Below are 5,483 nucleotides of genomic sequence, written 5' to 3' on the forward strand. Positions count from 1 at the left end.
GAACTAAAATATTAGGAACACTCAATTTTTATTACTTTAGCAATTTATTTTTCTTGCTATTTAATTTAATTTAATTTAATTATTATTACTAATTAACTTCCTTTTTCCTTCTCTTGGCAGGTTTTCATAGTTTATGACTAGAAGAAACCCATCGGGACCATTACTTTTTGTCGAAGAAATCGATCGCACAGTTCGTAAAAACCAAAGAGAAATAAGGCGAATCTTAAGATAGACAGAGAACGAGCAAGAAGATGATACTCAACCCCCAACAGAAGAGATGGCTAAAAACCATGACAATCAGCTACCTCCTTCAATTGCGGCTAATCAAAATCCTACTCCACATACTATGTATGACTATGCTAAACCTTCTTTAATAGGAACTGAGTCAAGTATAGTTAAACCTGCTATTGCAGTGAAAAATTTTGAATTGAAACCTAACACAATTCAGATGATACATCAGTTTGTTCAGTTTGATTGTTTGTAAGATAAGGATCCAACACTCACTTGGCGAATTTTCTGGAGTTTTGCGGCACTTTCAAAATTAATGGCGTTTCTAATGATGCCATTCGCCTTTGGTTATTCTCTTTTTCACTGAGAAACAAAGCTAAACAGTGGTTGAACTCATTACTATAAGGTTCCATCACTACTTGGGAGCAAATGACCGAAAAATTTCTACTAAAATATTTTTCGCCGGCTAAAACGGCTAAGTTACGTAATGATATCTCTTCTTTTATGCAGATGGACTTAGAAACACTTTACGATGCATGGGAGAGATATAAGGATCTATTGCGAAGGTGCCCTTACCATGGGTTACCTCTATGGTTGCAAGTTCAAACGTTTTACAATGGTGTGAATCCCTCAACAAGACAGATGATTGACGTAGCTGCTGGAGGGACCATTAACAAAAAAACACCTGAAGAGGCTTATGAATTCATTGAAGAAATGTCACTGAATAACTATCACTGGCAAGTCATGAGAACTAAGCCAACAAAAACAGCTGCCGTTTATAACGTCGACTCGGTTACTATGCTATCAAATCAGGTAGAACATCTCAATAAAAAGATTAATGGTTCGCTTGGTTCTATGCAAGTACAACCGGTAATGAGGTGTAACTCAAGTGGAGGAGGTGTGCATACATAATATCAATCCTTCAATCCTACAACCGAAGAGGAACAAGTCAACTATATGGTAACAATAACTTTCAATCTCAAAATAACCCATACAGTAATACTTATAATGCAGGTTGGAGGAACCACCCAAATTTCTCTTGGGGTGGTCAAGGGAATCAAAAGCCACAAAATCCTCAGGGTTTTCAATAGCCACCTTATCAACAAGAGAAGAAACCAAACCTTGAAAAGATGCTCTCTAAATTCATCTTAGTATTAGAAACCTGTTTCCAAAATACCGAGACAGCATTTAAGAATCAACAAGCATCGATCCAAGGGCTCGAAACTCAGATAGGCCAGCTATCCAAACTAATCTTCAAACGACCACAAGGTAACTTACCAAGTAATACTGAACCTAATCCAAGGGAACACCTCAATGCAATTAGTACTCAAGATAAGGAAGGATTCATTGCGCCTGAGCCAGAATTGATGCAAGAAACTATGGTGAGCAAAGGTAAAAGTGAGGTAAGTCATAACAAAACGGTGAATGAAGAATATAGACCCCGTGTCCCATACCCTAACACGACAAGGAAAGACCACTCAGACGAACAATTCGATAAATTCATCAAACTTTTGAAAAAATTACATATTAACTTATCGTTCATTAAAGCTTTGTCGCAGATGCCAAATGCAATGAAATTTTTAAAAGAGTTTTTAGTAAATAAGCGGAAGTTGGATGAAGCATCGCATGTGGAGCTAAACGCAATCTGCTCAGCTATTCTACAGAATAAGCTACCCCACAAATTGAAAGATCTAGGGAGTTTTACAATTCCTTGCTTAATTGGTAGTTTAGATATAAGTCATGTATTAGCTGATTTAGGGGCTAGTATTAACGTCATGCCTTATAAAATGTTTAAGAAACTAGTTCTTGGGAAACCTAAACAAATTAGGATGAGCATTCAATTGACAGATAAAACTATAAGATTTCCCAGGGGTATTAATGAAGATGTACTAGTGAAAGTAGATAAGTTCATATTTCCCGTTGATTTCGTTGTTCTAGACATAGAGGAGGATAATAACACCCCTTTGATTTTAGGGAGGCCCTTTTTAGCAACTGCTAAAACAATTATTGATGTTAGAACAGGTGAGCTTACACTTCTTGTGGGAGACAAAACGATCATCCTTCAAGCTAGTAATTCTGGCATCACATCGAACATTAAAGGTAATGGTCCACACCAATCTACTAAAACTGACAATATGACTTTGCAGAAATTGAGCTTCAAAGAAATTCACGAGCCATGTTCCAGAAATGATAGAGGACACACTCATGAAGAACGAAGGTTACGGATAGAGGAGCTAGATGAATGGCCAGCACATAAACCGAGAACACACGATAAACCAAAATTATGCCAGAATAAGTTTGATACCTCCCCAAATCCACTTAAGGTTGGTGATAAGTTCTTATTAGATGCCGCAGATCCCCATATTGTCACTACCACATAGAATTAGGAAATCCCTCTTACGGTACTCAGTATTTTTCCATTCGATACGGTGGAGGTGAGTCATCCCAAGTTCGACACTTTTAAGGTAAACAACACCCAATTAAAACCTTATTTTGATGAGATTGATAGCAACCTGAGCACTAACATTATTAATTTCTTTAAATTTTGGTATTTAACTCCTAACCTACTAATAGAGATCTTGAATACAGGTGTTTCCACAGAGACACAACCAAGCACACAGGCGTGCTTAAGGTAGTGTGAAAATAGGGCAAAAGATTTCCCCAACACGGGCTCCGATAAAATGCCACGGCCGTGAGACATGGCCGTGGTCGAGCCTGCCAAAACAACACGGGCGTACGACACGCCCGTGTGGAAGACCCATGGTTGAAACTGATAAACTAGCATGGTCGTGCGACACGCCCGTGTCTAACACCCGTGGTTGAACCTGTTGAAATATCATGGTCTAGTTTCACCTAGGCGGATTAATCCGCCAGCTAAGCGTCCCAGAGTTTGGTGCTACACTAGGCCTATATACAGAGGATTTCAGGGAGGAGAATGAACTACATGCTCTCAGTCGCCACATACATTTCTCTCCCTCGAAGTCCTGGCACACTTTGGCCCCTAGCACGGCCTCGTACAATCCTAGCCGCTCCTAGGCATCAATTCCCCCACCATCCCTGAGATACTTACACGCTATATTAGCTCACACGATTACAGGGAGGCGAGAGAGCACTGGCGTCGTCAACACCGACGACGTCTACTTCTTATGGTGCATGTTGCAAGGACACGTCATCGACCTTGCTTATTTCATCGCCCTTGCGATTAAGCACCAGGCAGAGTGGCATCAAAAGGGGGTCATCTCCATTGGCCCCTACGTGACTAGGCTGGCGCGACACTTCGGGCTCCTCAATACCACGGCCCAAGAATCGTCCCTCACCCTCATTGGCCAGATGTCTCCACAAGGCATCTCAAGCATGCTTAGCATGAGGATGATCGAGAGGCGCCGAGGAACCTACCCTCCCCAATATTGTCTTGCCCAATATACCGAGGAGGAGGCCTAGAGGACATTCCTGATGATGTCCCCCCACAGCACGAGGACCCACCGACTCAGCCACCACTACCCTCTCGTCCAGTTCATGCGGCGGCTTCATATGCTGACATCTCTGAGTGCCTCACCCGATTCGAGCAGCAGTGTTTTCAATGATTTGACAACATTGATGCTACTCTATAGCAGATTTGTCAGCACCTCCACATCTCATCGCCAGTCCCACCTCACGAATCATCTAGCGATGAAGATATTTAGAAATATTTATTTATTGTTTTACGTTTTTAATGTTTATTGAAACTACTTTTTATTTTTATTAGATTATAGAATTTTATTTTTAATTATTAATTTCTGTTATTTCTTTTCAAGTACTTATTCTTCCTAATATTCCCTAAAAAGTTCCTGATTTTATCACAGTTATATAGGACTCTTAAGCTCATCATCACATAGGAACTAAAACTCCACTGGGAAAGGTTCTCCACGATTGCCATGTCCTACTCGACCACGACCATAGCTACCACTAGATATAATATTCATTTGGCGCAGGACTTATGGACTAATGAACCTCTATGACTACCGGAGTATCCTTCTCCACTCTTGAACCAATTACTCTCTAAAACTCTAGTTCGAGGAATTCATCATATAGGAAGTTTCACTTCTCTCCCTATCTTATTTTTATACACTAATGTCTATCTTTGTACATTGAGGGCAATGTACATCTTAAGTGTGGGGGGGTATTTATTTCATTATCAGAAAAGTCCCTGAATAATTACCTTGTTCTCTTGAAAATCTCTCATATCATATTTAGGATAAATTTTAATTAATTTATGATTTTGATTGATATATCTTGAATTAAAACATAGGGATTTAATTGCATTGATTATTTAAACATTAAGATATTAGAGAATCAAGCATGATAAGTTGATTTTTAAGAATTTAAAATTATAGGTTGTTTCCCCAAGTCCAGGTATTACTTTGAATTGGAATTCATGAGTCTAAACATCAAAAAGCCATAATTTTTGTGAGATTTTTGAGCCTTTTGAGCATCTATTAATCCTTTCATGCTCACTTTTATTATTGCTTTGAGTGCGTCAGTATTGAACTGTTATTCTAGAACTTGCTTGATTATGCATGACGAGACCACACCATTTGATTTGATATGTCAAAATGATTAAGGCACTTAGGATTAACCCACTCATGCCATGAAAAGCCTACCTCCACGATTAACCCCTAGTAAACCCCATTGAGCCTAACAAGCCATTTCTTGTAATACCCTTAATATTAACCTTTAACCTATTATTGTTGAAATCCCCTAAATTAATCCTTATTTTTTGTCGAGATTTGAGTTGAATGGACTGTCTAGCTATGTTTTGCTCTTAATAGTTAGTCTATATTATTTTAACTTGTTCTTGTAAAAAAAAAAACTATGTATACATATCTGTACTTTCATATTCTGAGAGAAGCTCTGTTGTACGCAAGTGAAGATTAACTCTTTTTCTAGTTAGGAAATTTTTCAATTCAATCTTGATTCTAACCCTTTCTGTGACAGCCCTAAAGTGACCCTAGTCGGAAAGCGGTTTCGGGACCGCTAAACCGAGTCACCAAATTATTTGAATATGATATTTATTGTCTAAAATATGTGAATATGAATGTGTGAAAGTTTTAAGCTTCGATTTAGTCGATTGCATGTGAATTCAGCTAATAGGACTTATGTGTGCCACTTTTGAAATGTGATAGGTTAATCTATAAGGATCTATTAGTGCATGTAATAAAAGGGTGGACTTGCATGTCAATTTCCCCCTTAATTTAGTAGTGGCCGGCCATGACAAG

General features: G+C 38.7%; 1 non-coding gene across 1 annotated transcript; it reads right to left on the bottom strand.

Annotated features, from left to right (window-relative positions):
- Positions 1–705: 705 nt before the first annotated feature.
- On the bottom strand, positions 706–812 carry LOC128279820 (small nucleolar RNA R71). The gene has a single exon (XR_008270015.1). It is a non-coding gene; the product is annotated as a small nucleolar RNA R71 (small nucleolar RNA).
- Positions 813–5,483: the final 4,671 nt, after the last annotated feature.

Source organism: Gossypium arboreum, chromosome 8, assembly GCF_025698485.1.
Source record: "Gossypium arboreum isolate Shixiya-1 chromosome 8, ASM2569848v2, whole genome shotgun sequence".
Classification (NCBI taxonomy): Eukaryota; Viridiplantae; Streptophyta; class Magnoliopsida; order Malvales; family Malvaceae; genus Gossypium; species Gossypium arboreum.